This window comes from Lacerta agilis, chromosome 4 (genome assembly GCF_009819535.1).
Source record: "Lacerta agilis isolate rLacAgi1 chromosome 4, rLacAgi1.pri, whole genome shotgun sequence".
Lineage (NCBI taxonomy): Eukaryota > Metazoa > Chordata > Lepidosauria > Squamata > Lacertidae > Lacerta > Lacerta agilis.
Window position 1 is genome coordinate 99,431,993 of NC_046315.1, and position 26,513 is coordinate 99,458,505.

Consider the following 26,513-nt stretch of genomic DNA (forward strand, 5'->3'; position numbering starts at 1 on the left):
TTTACTAACCGACTTTGGTACCCCAGCAATACAATGCACCTTGAGAACTCATATATACAGTATCTAAGTATCATATTGAATGCAGAAATTATGGGCCAGTCACAGAAGTATCCTATAGTAGAGACTCCGGCACACAACCTCAACATCAGTTTTTCTCCTCCTTTATTTTGAAAGTGGTTTTATTCTGGGGTGGAATTGGCAGGCAATATATATCTTTTTACACTGGGAGTGCTCATCATGCCTGCATTCAGATTTAAGCCCTATGAAAATAACCAGCGGGTTGCAATATCTGGTGTTTCCTCAAAAGCAGCATAGGTACATAGGTACATGGACAGGTTCAGAAATGCCTGGCTCTCCGGCCCGAAGGTGTGCTTTACACAGTCTCTTGCTGCCTGCTCCGCTCTGCTTAAAGAACCACAGTTACAGCATTATTCCTGCCAGTGGAGAAACACTCAGACAGATCCCCAGGCAATTACAGGGATTATAATGGCTTATGCTGATGAAAAACACGGTGCCGGACACTGGTATCAGTTACAAATTTCCCAGCTTAATTGTCCAAGTTCTAAAAATATGGCCAATAATATTTTATAGAATGAAGGAAAAGAAAACTCAATTTTCTCATTTCATGTTCCTATTCTGTAGTCTCTCTCTCCGGACTGGTAACTTATAAATTAAGAAGTTACTCTGGAAAGATCAGTTAATTTTCTTTAGCTCCAAAGGGATGTCATTTTATTTTTTGTTAAATAAATATGCTTTTGAATGGGATCATTTTGTTTTGTGGCAGCAGATTGTAGAATACTTTATAAAACACACAACACATACACACACACATATACTGGATTTTCAAAAAATCCAATAAAATGCAGTCTTCCTACTACAAAATACAGCAAAATAAGTGTTAGTTAACTATTCATATTTGAACCAAACTATCAATATAAACAGGGACGCGGGTGGTACTGTGGTCTAAACCACTGCACCTAGGGCTTGCCAATCGGAAGGTTGGCGGTTCGAATCCTCACAATGGGGTGAGCTCCTGTTTCTCGGTCCCGGCTCCTGCCCACCTAGCAGTTCAAAAGCACGTCAAGTGCAAGTAGATACATACAGTAGGTACTGCTCCGGCGGAAAGGTAAATGGCGTTTTCATGCACTAAGACTAAGCGGCTTAGTCATGCTGGCCACATGACCCGGGAGCTGTACGCTGGTTCCCTTGGCCAATAAAGCGAGATGAGCGCTTCAACCCGAGAGTCATCTGCGACTGGACCTAATGGTCAGGGGTACCTTTACCTTTACCTTTGCGTATCGAGGACCTCAATCCACCCCCCATTGACTTGACACAGGAGACAGAATTTTGGTTTGGGTTTTTGGCAAATAATTTAGGGCCACAACTTTATTTAAATACAAATTCGGTGAGTGGTTGCGTAGGCATTGGTTCAGACTACTGTCACACCGGGACAGAGGCTGGCCTAGAACCAGCGATTGGGAGAATGCGACTGAGGAGAGTTAAGGACGGGGGGGCAGCAACACGTCCCTCTTCCTCAATGGTCCCGGGGACTCGGCTTATGGCCCTAACCCCTACCGGGGGCATCGGACAAAGCATAAGAGTCGCCGGATTCCTTTACCGGAATTCCCAGCATCAACCTGATTCTGGATGGGCAGCGCCCAATCCAGCAATCCACACAGGAACCAATGCCTAACCGCCAACCTTACAAGTTGTGACAAGTTGCTACTGCAGTAGGCAAAACCAAAAGGCACAGCCAATCGGCCAGATGGACAAATTCCTACTGGGCCCCTGCAAAGCAGACGACCCCATGACAGGCAGAGCAAAGTCAACGCAGAGGCCTAAGAAAAAAGGGGGGGGCGGGATGGGTGATCAGCAGCCGAAGCCAAGAGAAGGAACGCCCTACGTGCTGAGGCTTAAATAGGACGCTAAGCTGTCCATCACAAGTTGCAACATTAACTTTTGCCCAGCAACTCCTGACTGACCATTAGCTACTAAGGCCGGCTACCGGCCCCACCCCCACAGGAAGGGAATGTGTCTTGCCAGGTCCCGATCGCAACACGTGCTCTTACTCATGGTAGAACCCGATTTATCAATATAAGCAGAGTCAGAAAGGCTTACACCAAACACTCCACTGAAGAAGAATCTAAGGCTGCCGTCCAAATAGGGTTGATACCCACCCCTAGAAAAATGTGTGCACATTATGGAGCCTTGCTAACTCAAACTCATCCAACGTAACACTAATGTTCACATTTAGTGGCTTAAAATGCTGCAAGGTCCCCCCCCCCCCCCCCACACACACTGTGTTTCAAGTCAGATTGCAGTTTTGTTTACATCAGAGATGCGGTAGGGATGTCTTCACCCCCACATTTCCTGCAATGCCCCCCCCCTAATCTGAAGGACTCATCTGCGCTAATGCTGTCTCAAATGCACACACTGTTCTTAAGTAGAAAGTGAATGAGGTTTACGTTTTCCAGTTGGATTGAAGTTGCCTTGAGGGAAAAACCAAACACAATATGATTTGCAGCTATTGTGTTGGCCATCTCTAGATTTTGTCTTCCACAGCCAAATACCTTAAGTCTGAATATAATGCAATTTTTTTCTTAATTATTATTTTTTAAATCATACATTAAGTCTATGATCTTAAACAACATGTGCAAGTAGCTTGCATAAAATGAAAGATGCTCATGTCCATGTATGTGCATTTAGGATTGTGGTATTAGCTATTTAACAACACATTAAAATGTAAGACAATGTTATTTTTTTTTAAAAAAAGACAGTAAGATCAACAAGCAAGAGATTAATAACTGATCTGGAGAAGTTTAACAATTTGTGTTTTTAAACCATCATCCTTTGGGTACGAGAACAGAATGTCTACAATGGAGAATTAGCTACAAGAATATTGCCTAAAGCTTTAAAATTATGAGGAGCACTTTGACAAAATACCAAAGAATTAATCATTAGTCACACTTTTATCTGGGGGTTTACAATATCATTTTCTCTAATTATCCCTGATGTTTCACTATCATGTTAAGAGGCATTTTCAAATGAAAGAATTTGAAGAGACAAGCTCTTTTCAGACTGTGTCTCAAGTGGCTGGCAAAGCGCATTAGGAGGAGTAAACAAAACTTGGTATTCTTGGCATTTTGAGACGAAAGAGGCCTAGGACTGAGCTGGCATCAAAATGCCCTTGAGAAGGTGGCTCTGCCAGTTCGGCATTGTGAGGAGGCTTGCATTGTGAGAGATGTATGCACCCCACACCATGCATGAATAACAAGTACTTTGGAATTCCAGCTTTGTTCCTCTCCCCATTTGTGTGATATTGTGATGCATAACTAAAGGCGCCTCCGAAGACAATTTATGCAGCAGCCACAGGTTCCCCTCCCAGCTAGCCACTGGTGTCAAGGCAGACAAAGCCAGCAGGGGTGGAGGAGAGCAGAGGGCAAGGCAGCTGGCAGTTCTTTGTTCTTGGATTTAAAGGGAAGCAAATGTATTTTTAAAAATTATCCTGATCAACACATGAGTTAAGCTGGGGTAAGCTTCTTTCCCTGGGAAGCTGCTGGGCTGGGGCCACTTCCAAAGAGCGGGTGTGTAGAACATGCTCGTGTTGTCTCAATGCACATCCCTAACTTGCTTTTAACAGTAGCACCCCATGCTACTTACCAGGAAGGTGCTTTGGGGGTCGTAAGGGGGAGGGGGAGGAAACTGCAAAGGTGGGGGAGGAGCAAGCGGAGGAGGCAAGGTGGTGGCGGGGGGGAGGGGCAGTATGCCATTCTGAAAAAAAGTGCTAAGGATACTGATCCACAAGTGAAGATATATGGCGGAGATCTCCAAGCCAGTGCCTTATTTGGCGCCCTTGGAAGGCCTGAGATTCCCAACTTCTTTCTTTCTTTCTTTCTTTCTTTCTTTCTTTCTTTCTTTCTTTCTTTCAGAGTACATTTTGAGCATGTTAAGAACCTGTGATGCACTGCCACCGTTCTTCTCACAGAGAGGGAGATATGGATGAATATGTGGTCTGTGTGTATGTGTGGTTTGTGCATGAGACATAGATGGACTTGGGGAGAGAGAAGCAGAAGAGGGATAATTAAATGTGAAATGTGTGTGTGTGAGTGAGCCGGAGAATGTGAGAGAGATGGGCATGTGTCTGTGACCTGCATGTGTGTTGCAAGTTTGTATGCATCCATGAGAGAGTAAGCCAGGGCCAAAACGAGGCTTCCTGTCACTCGGGTCAAAGACCCAGTTTGGCACCCCCCACCCCCACCCCAATGCATGTTTGCGTATGCACACACACACACACACACACACACTCTGCTGGATTTACGAATAAGCTACACGACAAGCTATAGTTTAGGGCCCCACTCTCTTGCCCCCCCCCCCCATATGCTTCTTCTTAATTGTATTTCACTATTAATATACTTCTTCTTAATTGTATTTCAGTTCAACAATTACTTTGATGAAATACGTATTTTGTTATGTGCAAATGGCTTTAGAAAGCTGTTAGGTTACCATATAGCATATATTCAACACAAAAAACAGCGACAGTTTGTTGTTGACAAAGGATAGCTAGACATATAAAGGGCCCCATTACCTTCAGTAGCTTAGGGCTTCATCAAACCTAAATCCGGCCCTGCACACACACCCCTCAACTCATTTATTCGTAAAGAGCATAAAGCAAATTGTTTGTCGAAAGTAGAACTTCCATATGCAGCAATTATCTACCTGGGGTCAAGTTTCAAATTGGATTTATTTGGTCACAGGATCATTAAAAGACTGCATTTCCATAAGGTCAACAAGACCCTCTGGTTTCCTCCCCCCCCCCTTTTTGAGGCTTTTTGCCACCCGCCCCTCTTCTTGGTCCTGTGAAAACCCTTTCAATGATTTTTGACATGTAAATTTACTCCCAATTTTATTTTTGTTTGATTACTCATTTTAGGAAATGATAATTTTGTAGTCATTTTCAGTTCCACATAAGGTGAATAAATCCTTTTTATGAGTCTAAAGTAGAAAGTGCCCTTCCATTACAACCCTAATGCAGCCAGGCTGACCAGAGCTTGCAAGTGATCTGCCTCTGGCAGGAAAAATGCTCACACACCCCTTCCTTTCCTGTGTGTAGATCATGTATAGTCTGAAAAATGAATCAACCACAGCTATTTAAACACATTCAAAGTTCTGAAGGGATCACAGAATTGTAGAGTTGGAAGGGACCCCAAGGATCATCTAGGCCAATTGATTCTCTTTGTTAGGGTTGCCATATGTCCTCCTTTCCCAAGACACACCCTCTTTTTCATGGGTATGTAAAATGAGAATTGTCATAGCGATTCCTAGTTAAAAGTTGTTGTTGTTGTTGTTGTTGTTGTTGTTGTTCAGTCGTTCAGTCATGTCCGACTCTTTGTGACCCCTTGGACCAGAGCACGCCAGGCACCCCTATTCTTCACTGCCTCTCGCAGTTTGGCCAAACTCATGTTAGTAGCTTCGAGAACACTGTCCAAGTAGAAGTTAAAAGTAGAAGTCGGCAAATGTGTCTTCTTTTTTGCTCTTCAAAATATGGCAACCCTATCTTCGTCAACCATCTCAGGATGAGATGGTTGGACAGTGTTCTCGAAGCTACCAACATGAGTTTGGCCAAACTGCGAGAGGCAGTGAAGGATAGGCGTGCCTGGCGTGCTCTGGTCCATGGGGTCACGAAGAGTCGGACACGACTGAACGACTGAACAACAACAACATCATCTTCGTCAGCTTCCTGCCCCTCCAGAATTTTTTTCTCACACAGTAGCAAGCCCACAGGGGATCCAATCTTCTGCTTCACTGGGAACAGCCACGCAGCCTCTCCAGATTTTCCAACTCTCCCTCTCCGTGCATCCCTTGTAAACACACCTTCTTCAGCTTCATAGGGAAAAGGGAAGGATGGAGCTTGCAGCTGTCATTCACTTTTTCATCTTTCTCTCCAGCTGAAGCCCAGACATGCTGGGAGCCTCAATGGAGCCCCTCTGAAGGCTTCACAGGAAAATGCTCCCACAACATTAGTGTGCGTGTGCGCGCGCGTGAGAGAGAGAGAGAGAGAGAGAGAGAGAGAGAGAGAGAGAGAGAGAAATCAATATTGTGCAATCTCTGCATTCAGAACCAGCAGATCCCAGCTGACTACCCTGGAAAGCCTGAGTTTGCTTGGGATGCATTGGGGGGGATTAGCAATATCTGCCTAAATGTCCTGTATAATTTTGTGTTGTGCCACATCCCCATGGCAGACATGTTGTGTTACGCCATGCCCTCATGACAAGAGCTACAGTGTTTTGTGTCTGGTGCCCACAACATTTTTTTCAAAATATGTTCACTGGTCCTAAAAGGTTGACAACGCCTGGTATAAAGGGTTGGGTCCAAATAATCATGAGCAAACTGAATTCTGTCATTAGCATTGTTCCACACGTGCTAGTGGAAGACTTTATGCAACAAAATATCTGGAGCAGGACCATGGTATGCAAATGAGTTGTGGTGAATTCAGTTCCCCACCAGAAAAAACACGCTTAGAGCACAGAACAGTTCCCTGCTGCAAAGCACTTGCAGCAGCTGCTTACAAGCAGCTGAGAGCAAAAGCAGGACTTGACAGATGGAGCACAAATAATGTCCCAGCAGAAAACAAGGCTAGTCGGGGGTTCAAGACCACAGGGATTTAAAGTGTCCCAGCCAGTATGACTTGTGCATTAAGTTGCATGTGTATTTACCCATCTGTTGGTAAAAACTTGCATACTGAGGTCAGGTGAGCAGTGACCTGGGAGCTGATCATCTCCTCATTTCAGAAATGACCTCCCTGTTTCAGTATTCCTGGAACCAGCACTAATTATTACTATATTTGGCACCAATGAAAACATTTTTGTTTACCCAGGCATTTTATTCCTCTGTAGTTGAATTTTACTGCAGCTGATTTTAAAGTCTGTCGTGAATAGTTGTTTTTTAAACTTGCTTTGAACAGAGCTCTTGTTTTATGTACAGTGGTACCTGTGGTTATGAACACTTCTGGTTACGCATGCTTCGGGTTATGAGCTCTGCTAACTCATAAATAGTTGCTCCTGGTTGCAAACTTTGCCCCAGGAGGCGAGCGGAAGTCATGTGTCAGGAGGCACCATTAGTGACAGTGCGCCTCAGTATAAGAACAGTTTCAGCTTAAGAACGGACCTCCAGAACGAATTAAGTTAGTAAACAGAGGTACCACTGTATTGCTACATATATCTGTTGCCTGAGCAGAGTTCGTGTGTGTGTGTGTGTGTGTGTGTACCACAAATGCTCCTGGAGGAAACAGATTTCCTAGATTCATTCCAATCAGAGTTTACTGCTGGTTTTGGCACGGAAACTGTTTTGGTTTCCCTGTATGATGACCTCTGTTGGAAGGGAGACCAGGGAAATGTGCCCTTGTTCATTCTCCTCAACCTCTCAGTGGCTTTCGATACCATCAACCATGGCTTCCTTCTGGAGCAGCTGTTCAAGTGAGGGGTAGGTGGCACTGCTTTGCAGTGGTTCTGGTCCTGCTTGGACGGTCATTTCCAGGGGGTGATGATTGGGGATTGTTATTTGGCCCTATGGAGCCTTCAGGGGAGTATTGTTTTTGTTTGTTACTATGCTATGATTTTTTGTGTTTTCATGATGTAAACCATGCAGTGATCCTTGAATGAAGGGTGGGATAGAAAATAAATAAATAAATCCGTCCATCCAACTACTGGTTAGATTTCCTGTTAGATCGAAGGGAGCTGCACCACACAAAGTTATCTTGTTTTCCCAGCATACTTACAATCACACTGTCCTTTTTCAACTCTTAAGGGAGGAAAAACCCTAAATTTTGTTTATGCCTGGGTAATTTCTGATTGAACTCCATTGCTTCAGTGCAATTATTCACTTGAGTGAAGTTAATAGTATTGCTCCCAAGACTAAAAGCTACTCATGGACATACACATTTAACTTCTGTCTTAGCAACTGGTCTAGATCCAACATTATGAGCACAGGTAAAAAAAAATGCTGTATACCTGCAGCTGCCAGTAAGGGGAGGGGGAGCAGAAGCAGGCCACATTTTCTGTTCGGGGGGGGGGCAGATAGGTCAGTTATGCACACACTAGAGCAGAGGCTACAGAAATGGGGAAAATGAATATGTGTATTAATACTGGTACGCCTGTAAACTGGAACATCCCACTCAAACCCATATGACTCAGAGGCAGATAAAAGGCAAACAGATATATATGTTCAAATCTTAGGTCTTTTCATGTTTATTTTCACAACAACTCCTCAGGATCTGGAAGGAGCCAGGAGGTTACTAGTGTGGCTTGCCAGCATCGCTTCTTATGAGTGGCAAGAGAAGAACAGGGCTCTGGGGCAGAGGAATGTCCCCTCCTGGATTCAATCCTTCCTCCCCTTCATGTATTTCAGTGTGCCAGGCCATTAACTGGAAAACATCACCCATGTATTTTCCCTAGGGTCTGGGTGAGCTGCACATGGGAAGGAGGAGGGCTAGGTAGAGATATGTCAAACATACACCTCTCTCTCTCTCTCTCTCATATTTATTTATATTCCTCCTTTTTCCCTGACAGGGACTCCCAGCAATGAATTGCTCTGCTGCATTTTGCACATCATCATTATCATCATTTTATATATATGCCTCCTTTTCACAGTTAAAACAATGCTTAAGGTGGTTTACAATATGAAAATATTTACATAGTTACAAACATAGGAAAGTAGTCATAAAAATAAATAAAACACATCAAAAACCACATAACCAAACTGAACAATTTCCACATAAAATAAAGATACAAAAAATTAATATCAATAACAGCAAAAATTCCCAACAAAACTTTCCCCCCAATGCCCCCGCCCTTGCTGGGCAGCAGCAGCAGTTCCTATGAAGCCTGTGAGGCCCTGCCCTGGCCAGGTGGGGAGGGCCAGGAGCAGGTCCTCCGTCTCCCAGCAGGTCAGACTTCTGCATGTGGAGGGACCAGATGGGAGTGACCCTGTTCTCCTCCTTCTGCATATGGTGACTGTGTCTGCTATTGATTCGTGGGTGCTGTGCTTGTTTACTTAGCAATTTTAAGAGCTGGTACTCCACTCACCCTGCTAAACATTCCCTCAATCGTCACAAACTGAGCCTCACCTTTTAAAAAAGTAATTAACAGTAAATCTTCACAAAATTGGCAATATACTGATTCTAGTATATGCACTAAAGTAACATTCTGGAATTTATATGAGTGCATTTTCTCAAAAGCCTTTTGCTTCCTAACTTGTTAAAGACTTTACACATCTTTGCCCTATAACTCAATTACTCGCTTCCACTTGTGAAGCTGTTGACCTTAAGGGGATAGACGGAAGCCCTTCCCCCGAGATCTGTTTATAGCAGTTTTAAGTACGAGAAGCAGGCAAGTATAATCACAAATTGAAGATGATTTTCATCAAGCAAGTATATATGTTTATGCTTGTCATAACCATCACAACTCTGAATGCACAGCAGACTGAGAAGTGATCATAAATTAATAAATCAGAATAGAATACATAAATCTCAACACACTCAAAAAGTCCTGAAATTTATATTTCACTTGCTTTGTGGTTTCTTGGTAATTAACATGAATATCACTGATGACATGGATGGCAGATCCCATTTATTGAACTCACAGAGAGATCGTAACCATGCCTGCATGTCAAACTCAGAAGTAAGCCCTATTGAATTCAGAGGGGCTTACTTCCAGGTAAGTATGATTCGGACTGAAGCTTTAGGTAGCAATCCTATAGCAAGATCTACTGGTTGGGATTCAACAGATCTCCAGCTGAGCCAGGAAGTTCCCAGTGCAGCCAGGCTATTCCGGCTCAGAAATACACTGCCTTATCTCCCATCCCACCTCAGCTGGGCTGAGCTGACTGAGCGAGCCCGGTGGATCCTGTGCCCTGAAAAGGGGGCATTCCAAAGGGGGGCCATAGTCTGGATCCTAAGCCCATTCAGCAGGGTCGCGTAACCTGGCAACCCAGAGTAAGTCAAGCCATTGCAAAGGGTAGTGTAAATCACAGATTGTGTCCCCTCTGCCAGGCTCAGGCTGGCTCAGCCGGTAGTGTCCCTGTGGCTCAACAAAAAATGGATCTGGCTTAACTTTAGGCTACTGAATTTACACTGGCTTGCTTTTCATCGGCTTCTTATGATATAGAATTGCTCCAGTAGTGTCAAATAATAGATACAGATGAAGAGGGAATACAACCTCAGAGGCGCAGTGAATAGTTATTTTTTACTGCCAGAGATGGACCGAGGCATTCATGGGATTTTCTGCCTCAGCTTCCAAAACAGCTTGACCAGTCTTGCAGCTCACCTAGTGACCCTTCTGGGATGCCAGATTAAGGAGAGGGGAAAGAACTGCCAAGGGAAAAATTGGGTGGGTGGGGGGTGGTCCATGAATTCACTCTGCAAGGCCCCACAGTAACCGCTGTCACCAATAGCATTTTCTCCTAGAGAAAGGAGACACGATCACTGTTGTCATTTGATAGGGCCTTGCAGCTGCTCCCCTGCGTGGATAGGGTACCGGTGAGTGTAGGGCTAGGCAATCGACACGGCCCCGCCACAGATTATGTCGTGGTCTTTCCCCAACTAATGCATTTTAGTGCATCATGAGGCTGCAGAGTTTCACAACTGCCAGGGCGTGGGGAACAGACTGAGTGTCAGAAAAAGGCTTTTACCCTGTGAATTGAAATGGCTTGTCATGTGGCTAAACTCATAAATAAACCTGGTCTGTTCTAAGCACCTGCCTTAGTTTCCCCTTCCTCTCAACCACAAACAAGCTCTACTTCCCAACAGAAACTATATGGGTGGGGCTCTTCAGAAAGATTTACAGAAGTTCCCCAGGTATTGTAGCTCTGGCAAGCCTCTGTGCCCTTAATATTTCAATTTCAAATCCTTTATTCGACCGATAGTCAGAAAGAAGTAGTAAAACATTTCTCAATACAAAATTATAGAACTAAAAACATCAGAGGGATACACAATTAAAAATAGGACAGCACTAGTAAACCTCATACAGATAACCCAATTCCCAGGTAACTACAATTCCCAGGTATTTATAGGCTTTCAATGAATGAAAGGTTCTTCTCTCTGTATACCCATTTTCGATTTCTGCAGGTAAAAAGGAGGAGCGGAAGTCAGCAGCAGAGAAGGCTGGAGTCAGTGGAAAGCTAGTAGCATACCCTCCAACATTCCTCCGATGAAAATAGGGACATTTACTATTTATGCAACACTCTTCTGGTTGGGTTGTCCCAGCCACTCTGGGTGGCTTCCAACATATACAAAACATTAAATGTTAAAAAAACTTGCCTTCAGATGGCTCAGGGGTCAGATAACTCCATACCCTCCAACATTCCTCTGATGAAAATAGGGACGTCCTAAGAAAAAGTGGGATATTCCTGGATCAAATCAGGAACCGGGATGGCTTCTGTAAATCTGGGGCTGTCCCTGCAAAATAGGGACATTTGGAGGGTCTGTAGTAGGGAAACTTCTGAAATGTCCTCAGAGATTTCATAGACCTGAATTGTTATTTTCCCAAGAACTTTCTGAGGAGGCTTGGAAAAAGCAAGCTGATTCTCAGTTGAAATGGGGCGGGGTGTCCACCGATTTCTGTGTGGGTGCTGCGCGTGAATGAAGGAGCAGCAACAAAAGAACACTTTACTTTGTTTGGCTCGTCTAATATACTGTGTAGCTCTTACTACCACTAGCGCCCACTAGTGATGTTAATTGGAAGTGCACATGCTTTTAGGACCAGCAGCTGCTGCAGCTGCTAAGGTGGACTGGCTCCTTTACACTTTGGGAGGGGGGCTCCGTGTGTCAGGTACATTCACATGCATTTAAAGCATTTCAGTTATGATTCAAGTGAGAATCAATATGAAGAAACAAGGACATTTGTCAGTTGGAGGCGATTAGGAAATAGCAAGAGAGGATGTCTAACTTAGGGTGCCTATAGACAACTGGTTTATTCCGCATTCATCTTGATCGCTTGTGGTTAGAGCACGGGTCGGCAAACTAAGGACTGTGGGCTGGATCAGGCCCAATTGCCTTCTAAATCCAGCCTGTGGACGGTCCAGGAATCGCCGCGTGGATCCCCAGCGCGTGGATCCCCAGCGTGCACGTTCTTTTCCTCTCCCTCCTGCTCCCTCACACGGCGGCGGCGGCAGCACCTCCTCCCTCCCTCCTCCTGGCTTCTCCCCGCCCTGCCTGGAGGAGGAAGGGGGCTGGGCTCTGTTGGTGCCAGCCCCTCTCCGGAGCCCTTTCACACGCCGCTCATCGTCCCTCCGCTGCCGCCGCTGCCAGCCCCTGCCGCTCACAAGACACAGGAGCTGCGCTTGGCTGAGCGCCCCTCTCGAGCAGCCACCATTTCAAGCAGGCCCTCTCCAGAGCCGTTTTGCGCGCCACTCATTGTTCCTCGTTCATTTTTCCCCTTCAAAATATATAGTCCGGCCCCCCCAGGGTCTGAGGGACAGTGGACCAGCCCCCTGCTGGAAAAGTTTGAGGACCCCTGGGTTAGAGCATTCCTGGTCTGTGCTGAGCATTCATTCTGGTTCGTTTATGGGCTGGTTAACCGTCCAGGGGTCCTTTGCCTTTACCAGTTACCTATATGACAATGAGCTTTCATCCCGATTTTCTTGCGGGTTCTGTTTGCAGAACGTCCTGTTAATCATTCATTTCACATTTTTCAATGCATTTCCCTGTTCCTTCCCTAACATGAGTGTTGTTGTTTTCAAGTGGCTCTTTTGGGCCCAGGTGCTTTTGTTCACTTTAAAATTTACAAGCCTAAAGTTCTGGTACGTGGTTGAAACCCCCCCCCCCCTGCAAAATACTGACAGTCTGAAGGTACCCTTAAATAGATGAGAAATCGATACAAGACATACAGTATTTAAAAGAAAATGAGATATCTTTGTCGGGCAGGCTGAATGATTAATCATTAAGTCTAGCTAGCATATAGAAAAACATATATAATTTCTCTGCCACTAGCATTTCAGTTAATGTTCTTGTATAGGAATTATTGGCAATCTTTCTTTCAAGGGAAAATTCAAGGCTAGGTGAAGTAGCCCAGTGAAAAAGGGGGTTTGGGGGGGGCAGCAAAATAAAACCCTATTTCATATTGTCTTCACCAAGATTTATCTCAAGAGCTGCCTTGATTTGAAAGCAGAGCTGTATATAGAACGAACTCTGATTGCATGAAGGTCACAGATTAAAGTCTTATTGTCAGTCAACAAGTGTGATAAAAAAGGACTGGAGCAAACATGCACTTAAAATAAATCCTCTCTTTTACCAGTGATTATTTTTGGGAATGAGTATGCTGAGTGGGGGACGGAGTTTACCTAATTTGCTACATACCGGTACTATGTTTTTCAAGAAGTTGGTTAGAACACTGCCTAAAACAAGGAAGGAATGGTAAATTGCTCTGTAACTGTAACCTGCAAGTTTATGCACTTGGGTTGCGCAATCCCTCTGTTCCCCAGAGCAGGAGTGGCTCACCTGCAGACCTCCATTCAGCGCCATCTGGAGGGCAGGGGTTGGCTGCGCCTGCTCCAAATGAAACATTCAAAGAAATAAATACTTGTCTTTATAAATCAAATTCTCTGGAAAAATAAATTACCTGATGGCCTTAAATGCTCCAAGCATGTTAATTAGAGCAAATCTTTTAAATAATAGCTATCATTAAGGTTACTTTTCCTCAGTTCTCAAAGCTCTTCATATGTTACCATAGCAAACTAGAGCCCTGTAAGAAAGATAGTAGCACACTGCATATTGGAAATTGTGAGAGAGGGGGAAATTGCCTAAGGCTACTCTGATGAGCTTATAGCTGAGGTGAAATCTGAACCTTGTACTTCCTGACTCTCTTAATTCCTGTGCCAAATAGTTCTCGTGTAAGTGGAAGTAAATTTCCCCCCGAAAAGGGCATAATAATATTTGAGACATTTGGACTCCATTTTCTGAGGAATTCCTCCAGAAAGCGCCTTACTATATTTAAAAATGAACCTTGATTTCACAATAACCATTTGAAGCTGCTGGATATTATCCTTCTTTTACAAAGAGGAAATGAAGGTTAAAATGCCAGTTGAGGACTTCCGGCTGGCGACGCCATAGCGGGAGGTCGGGGCTGCTTCGGCTCCGAAGCGCCCGATCCATCCCGGGGGTTAGGAGCCCCGCAACCGCAAAGCGGGGCTCCGGTTGGGGTGCGGGAAGAGCGTCCCGCACCCTGGGCTCCCCGGCGGCGCCCGTAGTGCTCCGAACCCTTCCCCCGCTCCCCCTGTAAGGGGGGAGTGGGGGTGAAGGGACCACGGAGCCGGGCCATAGGGGGATATGCCCCAACCGGGATGCAAATGCGGCGACCAATCCCGAGATGAGCGTTGAAGTTCTACCTGTGATGTTAGGTCCTGAAGAACCTGGTGGTCGTGAGTACGAGATGGGATTAAATACTATACTGTTTGGAACGATCCGGGGGAAGAAGAAAGGCAGCCTGCTTCCCTCCCCTTGGCTAATAGAAGTTAACCAGCTTGAATGACTGTTGCTACCAAATGGATTACAAAGTAACTAAATTTTGGAGAGTGAGACTGTTATAATTTCCCTTCGGGGAGTAAAGGAGTGGAAGATATCTCAGTTTGAAAGTTTCGGTCTTTGCATGCTGATTTCATGGAAAAATGGCGACGAAAAGTTCCAACCGAGGTGGAAAACAACCCTCACAGAGGAAAGGACATAGAGACAGGAACTGTAATATGATACTTACCCCTACCCCTCTCTCTACTGTGCTGGACTTTGTTTGCAAACTTGTTTCGAATTCCACTTTGACGGATGAACAAAGACTCCTCGAGTTGAGATCGGAGATTCTTTACTGGAAAGTCAAAGCCTTGTGCGGGGGCCTGATAAGAAATGAATTCCCTGCAGAGGAGGCTGCTGATCATTTTGACACTTTGGAAGGACGCGTCTGCAGCGAGCTGAGAGGGTGGATAGGAGGATGGGAAGAAGCGATAGGGCTGCTCCAAAAGGGAAAAGACTCCGTTTCTGGGGGTGGCAGCCCCAAAACGGTGGCAAGTTTTATTATATCCAGCCCCCGAGGTGTGAGCTCGAGGGCATGGGACAAAGAATGGAGCTACTTTCAAGAAGAATGGTTTGGAGAAATGGAGCAGCCGGAAGACCGTGGGAAGGACACCCGGGAGCTCGCTGCAAGGAGCGCTTTGAATTGTGCCTGCCTCTGTGACTTTCAGGGAAGAAAAGACAATGGGAAAATCGGCTCTGGCACTGCTAGGAGAAAGACAATGGACAGAAGGGGTGTGGGGTGAAGTACTAAATAGAATCTAAAACGGCTGGATATGGAAATATGAAATTGGAATGTGAAGACTCGATGGTGTATTTAGATTTTTTGATTTCTAAATGAGATATCTGAAGATTTATGTGATTAGCAGCAGACTTTAGGTTAGAAGAGTAAGTAATGTACAAGAATAAGATAATGAATAACAGAAGAGGATTTAAGATGAGGTATGATCATATTGGGGTAGAATTAAGAAAACTAGAATAAGATGAATTATAGATCATGTTGAGTAAGATGATTATTGTATTTTATATATAAAATTATGTTTAATTTTGTAAAGAAGGGGTTAAAAAAAAAATAGATTAGGGGTAAAACCAAGGGTGAAAAGGCAGGGGAAGTCGCGTCAAGATACGGAATTTTTTTTTTTCTGAGAAGAAGTTTAAGGAAGAAGGAGAAACTTGGCAATGTTTTTGTTTGTATTATTGTTGGTGTGGGTGGGGGTTTCTGTTGTAATAAGAAAAATGTCAATAAATTCTTATAAAAAAATAAAAAAATAAAATGCCAGTTGATTCCAAAATATCCCCAGGCCACCCAATGAATTCATAGCTGAACCCAGGTTTTCAGTTTCCACATCCGGTGCCAACAGCTGCAACAAGGGGCCAGTTGAAATAGGCAGATGGCCAGCAACTCTGGACTTTAATTTTAAATGGTGCCTAGAACCTTGAGTGAGATGGGTTATTGAACTGCTTAGGAACAGTGCTATCCAATTCAGTGTGAATGTAAATGGACAACTGCTGAGAAAATCTTCTCAAAAATGAGGGGATCAGTAAAAAGTAAGTTGAAAGGCAAAAGGGTCAAACCTCTTCAAAGTGGTTGGCTGGTTGGAATGGTTATACTATTTCTCAATTGGGGGAAAAGAGTACTAGAACAATATTGTTATTCATCCATTGTTACTAAATCTATTGGACCCACCTTCAAACTCTCTGATCACTATTTTCCTGATGAATATTAACTACAATATGTGCAATTTAATATCTTCATGAAGATTCAGCTTCATGGTATAGTGAATTATAAATTGAGCAACATGTCACAGCCAAGCAGTGTAAAAGTAGTTACTCAGTGATTTATTAGCAAAAATATTTTTCTTCTTCATGGTATGTACAAATTGCTTTGCTGTCAGTGTCATGAAATGCATTTGAGAATTGAAAAAGATTCTAGACAAGAGCATATCCATGCCAATTTGCTAAACATACACCCACCTTTGCCAGTATAAGAAAAACAGCATTAAGGAAAATCTGTATGAATGAATAACTTTGAACAATTTCCATTCTCTGTATGCCTATTCATATATAAGCTAGGTCTGAGTTCTGCCAAAATGAGGTATGAATAGTACAGTGTTTGTCACATGCTGCTTTCTTAAGTTGTGGAGTGGCTTACAAAAGAAAATAGCAACAGCAAAAACCACCCATATGTCTTAAAGCACAAACTCAAATGAAAACAAGGTTCATGTTACCTGCCAAGGTATCCTGCATCTAGCCTTGCAAACCAGAAGTGCTGTGAATTGGGCTTGGATGCACACTAGTGTCCGTGTCTCGGGTTGAGGGGGATTTTTTCAGTTCAAGAATCGCATCACCTTTTGGGCAACCTTGGAAGAGTTCTGAGGTCCAGACAGAGAAGTCTCTCCATCCTTCTAGAGGCCTTTCTCTCTTCCCATATAGCCTTTCCTTCCCCGAGTTTCTGTTTTTCCACCCACAGCTGTCCCCGTGTCCCTTCCTACATCTTTCTGGGCTTTCCTCCTCATTTAATGCTTCCTTTTGGGGGGGGCACTTTCCCACTCCTTTCTCAGGCACTCAGCCTCTCTGCTTGCCGAATGCCTTGGGCTCACTGCATCTTAGCAGCGTTTTTGTTCTGACACATTTATTTTTCAGTAAAATGGCAGGGCCCATATTGGTCTCTGACTTTTGCGTAGTCATTTTTATTTTCATCTACAGTGTTTTAGTTTTAATTAAAATGTAATGTAACTTGTGTAATTGAAATGCCTCTGAATATAAGACCAAGTAAGAAACACCCCCTCCCCCTCCATTTTGCAAGTTCTTGTATAGCCTACAACTTGTGCTGTTCTGTGTCTTTTATTTAGGAAAAAGAAGTTATAACCTTTGCTGATTCTTCAGTAAATATGGAGAGAGAGGAAAGGGGAGTGCTTGAAATAAGTAAACAAAGCGTGGTATTATCTTCATTTGAATAACACTAATCTTTCCCAAGACAGGGAAATTTCTTGTCTTCCATCTCCTAATATCCTTTTAAAATGGCTTTTTAAATAAAGAGGACATAATTAAAACCATATATTTATTCCATATTTCTTTGAAGATGCATTTCTAAATATTTAAATGCTCCAGGGCGTGTTGGCATATTAGCAACCTGTCTGAGTATAGCTTGTGGTTTGGATCCTATGTTAAGATACTTAAGCAAAAAACTATCCACATACATGTTGAGACCTGCTACAGCAGCATGTTCTTTTCTAACTGTACCTTTGATTCTAGTATTGATGTGATCCCCTAGCCTAACGGGGAGGTCAACTGCATACTTATTTAGTAAATACTCACCACCCTCCACCAGGTATATTACAGTGTTAGAATCATAGTGTAGCCTTTTTACATGGCTGACCATTTCCGTTAACCTTGGGGTTCGCGTTGCACCACGAGTTGAGAGAGAACAAGGGGTCAATAACGACTCCGAAGACATAAAATAGAGAAAGAATTTATATTCTGACTGCCTAGGACAGCAGAAGGCATCCGCGTGATAATTCACAGCGAAATACAACAGGCGAAAAGATACATACAGCTTTTATACCCTTCAGAATCCCTCTCCCCTCATTATGAATTCATGAGTTCATGCACGTCACACCATTTGTAATATCAAAGCAAAAGGTCACTTTGGCCTCAAGTTCCTGGTGCTTGCCTGTCTTCATGTGCCAGGCCACCTATTCAATGACTCATCTTGTCTCCTGGCCAGAACAGCCCTGAGTTCATTACTTGGGTGAAAGTTAAAGCTTTTCACTCTTAAGGTATGGGTCAGTCTGCCCTTTGGCTGGCTCTTATAATTAAAACTTTTTGCCTTTCCCTCTAATTGGTAGGATCACCCATCAAAGGATTATCCAATCCCCTTCACATCTCTGGCCAATTTCTGTACCTTCCACGGGAAGGGGCTTTCTGACCTACAGCTTTCCATTGATTAATGATATGCCAGTGAAGTGGGAATATACACAAAAAAATAAGTTTCACAAAGAGAGCCTCAAACAGGTAAAAACTAAATTTCAAATAAAAGGAATGAGAACCTACAGAAAAACTGAACATTATACCAATAACATAAAAAACATAAAAGCCAGAAAATAATATCAAATAAATGGGGCTAAGGTTTACAGTGTACTTAGGTTACATCAATACAGTATACTTAAAAGGAAACATTAAGGAGGTTTGCACTTAAGCACAAAGACAGCTTTCAAAAAATAAAAGACTATCTTAAAGAAAAAGGACCTAGAGAAAAGGTAAAAGGGGGAACTTACATCAATATAGAATCATAGAATAGAATCACAGGGTTGGAAGAGACCACAAGGGCCATCCAGTCCAACCCTCTGCCAAGCAGGAAACACCATCAAAGTATGCCTGACAAATGGCTGTCAAGCCTCTGCTTAAAGACCTCCAACCAAGGAGTTTCTCCTTGGTAGCAATTCCACTTCCGGACAGCTCTAAAGCCAGCCATATGAATATCAATTTAAAATATCTTTCAGAAGAAAACCTACCTGTATTCAGGAAGAAAGAGGGTCTCTTCCCTTTCTAAATAAGAAGATTTTCAGCCCAAAAATCCAGCTCAAAGTCCAGAATGAGAGAGAGATCCTTTTCTCTCCTTAGGAAGGCAACAGACTAACTTCCCAGAGAGGGGGGTGAATGCGCCTCTCAAAAGCGAAAGTAGGAACACTAATTAAAGCTGGGCTTCTGTGCCAGGACTTCTTGGGTCAAGATGACCCTCTCATCAGGACTTCGAAGCCTTTTAATTGGAATGGGCTTTTCATGCCAAAAAGTTTAACGCCAGCTTGGGTCGAGATGACCATGCTATGCAGAATGAGGGGCCCTCTTAGCTACTCACCCTATACACAGCATGTAGAATATTGATACAGAAGAAAAAAACTCCTATAGGCCTTACAAGCTATAGACAATAAAACTAGAGAATTGAATTCTCTCCCTTCAATAGAATTATAGGATCGCAGATTTGGAAGGGATCCCGAGAGCCATCTAGTCCAGCCATCTGCAATGCAGGAATCCATGGCAGATGGCCACCCATCCAAATATGATATTGAAGCAAGTCATAGCCCCAAAGTGGAAGTCAGAATAAAGAGGTATACTGCAAGAATGGTTTGGCTAACTTTGGCAAGTAGCATTATTGCGGGGGGGGGGGGGATCTGAACGAATTCAAGTACTGAGGCATTGAAATACAGTGGTACCTCAGTTTAAGAACAGTCCTCTTTACGAACTATTTGGTTTACGAACTCCGCAAAAGCGGAAGTAGTGTCCTGGCTTGCGAACTTTACCTCGGTCTAAGAACGGAATCCAAACGGTGGAAGGGCACCAGCGGTGGGAGGCCTCAACAGGGAAAGCGCGCCTCGGTTTAAGAATGGATTTGAATTAAGAACGGACTTCTGGAATGGATTAAGTTCTTAAACTGAGGTACCACTGTAAAGATGAGGACTTGCAGGCCAGTGGCACACTTTTTTGCTAGCTTTATTCTCCATGAACTTGTCCAATCCATTTTTAAAGCCATTGAAGTTGGTCGCCACCACTGTCTCCTGTAGGAGCAGGAAGAAGTGATTCCTTTCCTGTCACAAATCTTCCAATGTCCAGCTTCATTGGATGTCCATGAGTTTCCCCTATTTATTTCAACACTCAAAGGGGGGGATTCTTAGTATTTATAAGTCATTACACGTGTTGCTGACATCAAAGAAAAGGACATATTTTATCAGATATTCAAGTTACAGCAGCCTTCAAAGTGGAGAATCCATAATATTGAAATGCTTGTAGGCTGGAATGGGAGAGAAAGACAGTTTTGATTTCTAAAAGATGTAAAGTTATTTCTTATAAGATGTTGAGCCTGTTCTGGACACGCACAAGATAATATATGCAACTATTTTGGATGGATCACTTTTGTTTTTGTTCTATTTTGAAGACAGTTCTGCAAGTAAAGTTTTGAATAACATTTCTGGGTCTGGACTATTTTTATTCCAAAAGTTGTCAGTTTTATGCATCCAACTGCTTCGTGCTGCACAATATTAATATCTGCAATCAGGAGTCCTGGGACAAGGGGGGCGGCAGGGGCAATTCACTCCTCAGCTTGGAAGGATGCTCTGACAGGACTTGGATCACCAAAGTTGCCATCAACCCAAAGGTTTCACTTGGGATGCACACAAAGCTGCAACACCTTTTGACCTTTGTTCAGGGATGTTCATGCACTCATATATAAAACTAGTAGTGCACAGAACACAACCATTTCACTTCTCATCCAGTCCAGAGATTTTCTGCTCCAGGCACTCTGCTCATCTGGCTTATGCTGATCTGCTGTAAATTCCTGTGAGGTTTCATTAGGAAGATTGCTTCATAGCCCAGAAGGGTCAATGGTTGGTGCCTGGTATTTTCTATACAGCTCTTTTTTCAGATAAGGACATTTACAGGACACCTACCTCCCTGAGGCAGGAATGTGAGTTGGAGAGGTCTCGGGAAAGGCCTCTAGCAGGGATGAGTCCTGAAATTTCAGATTCATCCTCTTCTTTTGCTCAGCCTCGTAGACTAGTTCTGTGCCAAGTGCTCTATCATTTTGATTTCCACGGCAAAGTACAGTTCTGAAATATTTCCCCCTAGACTCCTACTGCTGCTGAGACTCTGCCTTTTGTGCCTGATTACTGCCATTGTTCTCACAATACGCTTCTGCTTTTGTGGGATGTGTGTGTGTGTGTGTGTGTGTGTGTGTGTGTGAGTGTGGACTTTTTTTCATTCATCTCAGGCAATCAAGGAACACATAGTGATTCTGATGGTGTTATAACATAAAATAGTCAGTTTGGGCTATGCCCTAACATCACTGAGGACAAACAAAGCTGATTTAAAGTGAGAGTTGTTGTTGTTGTTGTTGTTGTTGTTGTTGTTGTTGTTGTTGTTGTTGTTATATACCCCGCCCATCTAGCTGTGTTTCCCCAACCACTCTGGGCAGCTTCCAACGAAAGATTAAAAATACATTAAAATATCAGTCATTTAAAACTTCCCTAATATTTGGCACATAGTGCCAATGTTTGACACATTGCTTATGATGGTCACATAGGTGATCTTAGTCAATCAGAAACAGGATAGAGCCAATTCCTAAATATTCTCCTGCTCCTTTTGTAGCAATCCTAACAAGATATGTTCCCTTTTCTACAGCTAGCAGTGTAGTTCCACCTCCTGACTTACTCTCTCAATGACCTCTGGCCATTAAACCCCACCCCACAGGTATGGACAATTTTGTCATCATGTGTCCACTGTTCACACTTGAATCTCCTTTCGTTTTGGTTGCAAATTGCTGCCTTATCAAAAGGATTATTTGTCCTGTATCTATTGTAGCATATTTGAGAATCTCCATAGATTACTTTTGTGTTCCTATGCCTGGGGGGGGGGGGGTGGATCTGTAGTCAAACATGTAGTAAGCAATCATTTCCACCCATTAAATGAAATATCAGGAGTCACAGTTACCTCTTAGAATATTTTCATGCTACACAACACTGACTTCTTTTAGCAGTTGGAGTCCACACCCTCACTGCTGGAGTTAGTGTTCAAGACACAAACCAATCATTTGTTCAGCTCTCTTCTCACTGAAGTATGACAGAACTGTACCAGCCCCATAGGGTGATGCATCACAGAAGAGGTCAGACCTTTCCTAGCATCATAATGTGCAGGCAGATAGAATGAGTTTAACAGCTTTGAAGCTGACAGGCTCCTTCCCCAGACCAGAACAAGACTCCAGCTCCTGTTGACACTGCATTATGACAAACAATGGGCAATGTAGCAATTCACCTTCAAAAACTTTATTCCCTACCCAATCCTTCTGTTTGTAAAGTATTTAAATTTATTTAAATATTAATTTTAATTTTGATGTAGGCCCCCCCGGCCTTATAATGAAAAGCAGGTAAGGAATCTAGTAAAATATAAATAAATAAAAACATCATTGGTTCTTTGAAACATTATAATTGCAATCAATTTTTTTTAAAAAAACAAAATACTAAAGTGATCCTACAGTATTTTGAAGGAAAGCAAAAATCTGATGTTTTCTTTCAAATTCTGTGCATTTCTACTGAAAATACTCCTGTTATCCTGAAGATATGACATACTAAACAACGGGGGAAATACCACTAACTGAAATGGTTTAATGTATTCCAGTCACACTAGACATTTTCTCCAGTGACGCCTGATGGAGAAAATGGATTGTTTAGTTCTGAAAATTATTTTGCTGAACCTTTTTCAATTTTTCAGTCCCTAGTCTATGTAGTGAATGCTTGTCTATTCTGGTAGACCATCAGCTTATCAAATACCTATGTGTACACTGTGATAATTTGCCACTTGGCAAATGGTCATCTGTATTCACCCTCTCTTTTTTGAATATCCATCGCATACAAAGTATACTTCTCCCCACACCATGGTGTAAGAAAGTATGGAAGATTGTGACTGTGGAAAATATTACACACCAAATAAAGGTAGTAAAAGATCTAGGCAGTATTTTACACTGTTTGGCATACTAACTTGATATAATACAATTCATTCCTACATGGACTGTCTCCATCACCAGCAATACTTCATGAATGTGGAGTCATCTAAGAATTGTTGACTGTTTCTCCCTTGCAGCCTGGATTGGCACCTTGTTCTTGTGCATATCCTTTTAAAATGTTCCTGTACTATATGGAATAAAGAATTATATAATATTTAATTATTAATAATATGTGTGAGGGGGGGAAAGGTGAGTGAATTAAGGAAGCAATCCTATGCACAAGAAGTTGGCACAAAGCAAATCTACCGTCAATTAAAGCTGGCGTAAAGTTGTGCCAGAGCCAAACTGCTGGTGGAGCCAGTCTAAACCTGGCGGCGGGGGGGGGGGGGAACGTGCCTTTAAGGTGTTTGAGGGACACCACCCTCTCTGCCAGCTTAATTTATGCCAAGATGCCAGGTCACGTAACTGAGCCGAATGGGAGTAGGACCCAGTTTAAGTCGGCACCACCCAGTTCCCAGCCCTGCCACATCCCTTTTTCGGGGCTTACACTGGTTCAAGATCTGCTAAGCTTGGCTCAGTCGTCTAAGCCTGGATGGGGGGCGGGGCGGGGAGTCATGCTGGTTTCTCTCCAACTGAGCCGAGGATGAGGGGCTTAAGCCAGCATAGCTTAAGTGCACCAGGAACCGCATGCCAACAGCTATAGGATTCATAGAATCATCTATATATATAAAAATGTTCCCATTGCGTGCGCGTCCGGCCCCACCTTGCTCCGTAACCGCTGGACCAAATCACATCAAATTTAGGACAAAGCGTAACATGACCATGGGGGAAGGATATAGCATAATAATTTTTTTAAAAAAAACACACATCGGTCATGCCTAAAATATAGAATAAAGGCAAAAAAATGGCGCACCTATTATACCTCATCAGCAAAAGGAATGAAGACTCCAACAGCATCCAAAAGAAAGGCGGATTGCCTGCTGATGTCATCAGACCTGGCCAGAGCAAAAATGCCTTTGCCCTCACCTAAAATGGCCACCGCAGCTTCGCATGTGCTGAGGAAAAAAAAAACACGGAGCAGGAGGCATGCCTGAGAGGTCGCACTGAGTAAGACCAGCTCTGAGGGGATTGTGTCGCTGGGGTGCGTGATTTTGGGACTGGGTAATTTTGGGACTGGGGTGGGGGAGAATGCTCTTTAAGGCTCCAGTGCCCTAACCTAAAATGGCCGCCGCAGCTTCGCATGTAAAATGCATCTCTGGGTTATTTGTGGGGCGAGGAAAAAAAACACGGGAGCAGGAGGCATGCCTGAGAGGTCGCACTGAGTAAGACCAGCTCTGAGGGGATTGTGTCGCTGGGGTGTGTGATTTTGGGACTGGGTAATTTTGGGACTGGGGTGGGGGAGAATGCTCTTTAAGGCTCCAGTGCCCTAACCTAAAATGGCCGCCGCAGCTTCGCATGCCTGGTGTTTTTACATGAGTAGAATGTGTTCTTTTATGTACAATGCACCTCTGGTTATTTGTGGGGCATAGGAATTAGTTCATCCCCCCCCCCCAAAAAAAAATATAGTCCGGCCCACCACATGGTCTGAGGGAAAGTGGACCGGCCCACGGCTGAAAAAGGTTGCTGACTCCTGCTGTAAAGGGACAGGGAAGAATGAAAACAGGAGCTTCCAGAATACTCTGGAGAACTTTAAAAAGCAAAAACAAAAACAAAAACAAAAAACCCCACAGCAACGCAAAAGTGGGGGGGGGGGAGACAGAGAGGTGCCAGGCAAGAGTTCAACGGGAGAAGCTGTGGGGAGGAAGGCAAAAACAGGGAATACGGAGAGGAGGCAGGCGGAAGTTCAACGGGAGAAGCTGTGGGGAGGCAAGCGAAAATGGGAAATACGGAGAGGAGGCAGGTGGGAGTTCAACAGGATAAGCTGTGGGGAGGCATGCACTTTCTCTTTTACATCTTCCTTTGCCATTTCACAAAATGAGCCACAGCAACGCGTGGCCGGGTCAGCTAGTAGAATCATAGAATCATAGAGTGGGAAGAGACCCCAAGGGCCATCCAGTCCAACTCCCTGCCAAACAGGAAACACCGTCAAAGCATTCCTGACATGGCTGTCAAGCCTCCGCTTAAAGACCTCCAAAGAAGGAGACTCCACACCTCTCCTTGGCAGCAAATCCCACTGTCGGACAGCTCTCACTGTCAGGAAGTTCTTCCTAATGTTTAGGTGGAATCTTCTTTCTTGTAGTTTGAATCCATTGCTCCGTGTCCGCTTCTCTGGAGCAGCAGAAAACAACCTTTCTCCCTCCTCTACATTACATCCTTTTATATATTTGAACATGGCTATCACGTCACCCCTTAACCTTCTCTTCTCCAGGCTAAACATACCCAGTTCCCTAAGCCGTTCCTCATAAGGCATCGTTTCCAGGCCTTGGACCATTTTGGTTGCCCTCCTCTGGACACGTTCCAGCTTGTCAGTATCCTTCTTGAACTGTGGTGCCCAGAACTGGACACAGTATTCCAGGTGAGGTCTGACCAGAGCGGAATACAGTGGTACTATTACCTCCCTTGATCTAGATGCTATACTCCTATTGATGCAGCCCAGAATTGCATTGGCTTTTTTAGCTGCTGCATCACACTGTTGATTCGTGTCAAGTTTATGGTCTACCAAGACTCCTAGATCCTTTTCACATGTACTGCTGTCAAGCCAGGTGTCACCCATCCTGTATTTGTGCCTTTCATTTCTTTTTTTTTGCCCAAGTGTAGTACTTTACATATATCCCTATTACATTTCTCCTTGTTAAAATTCATCTTGTTTGCTTTGGCCCAGTTGTCTAATCTGTTAAGGTCATTTTGAAGTGTGATCCTGTCCTCTGGGGTATTAGCCACCCCTCCCAATTTGGTGTCATCTGCAAACTTGATCAGGATGCCCTCAAGCCCATCATCCACCTGTGGCACCCCACTAGTCACTTCTCTCCAGGATGAAGAGGAGCCATTGATGAGCACCCTTTGGGTTCGGTCAGTCAGCCAGTTGAATCCTTGTTTTTCACCTTCTGTAGTTTTTTATGTATTTTAATATTTGTTTTTATTTGTTTTCTTTATGAAAATGATTTTTGAAATTGATTTTTTTAAAGAAAAACAAAAGAGGTTGTATTCAATCTACATGGGTACTGGAGATGGTTGTTTTGTGACATTGCATTTTATCCTTTTAAGTTGTTAGCTGCCAAGAGAACACTGTTAATGGGCAGTTTTATATGAATGTAGTGCATACATAAATCTAACTACGGAGTTTGGAGGGGGATGCAAAGCACTAGAACGAAACAAAAAGCCCCTTCCTCCTCCACAACTTCAAGAAGATTCAGTATAGGTTCTGACCATGTGAGAGCACAGATATATGCTCAAACTGTCAGATATATAGACCTTTTAAAATTCTCACTCAAATAATAACACAGCCTCCTGGAAGCCATGTCAATCTATTTTATC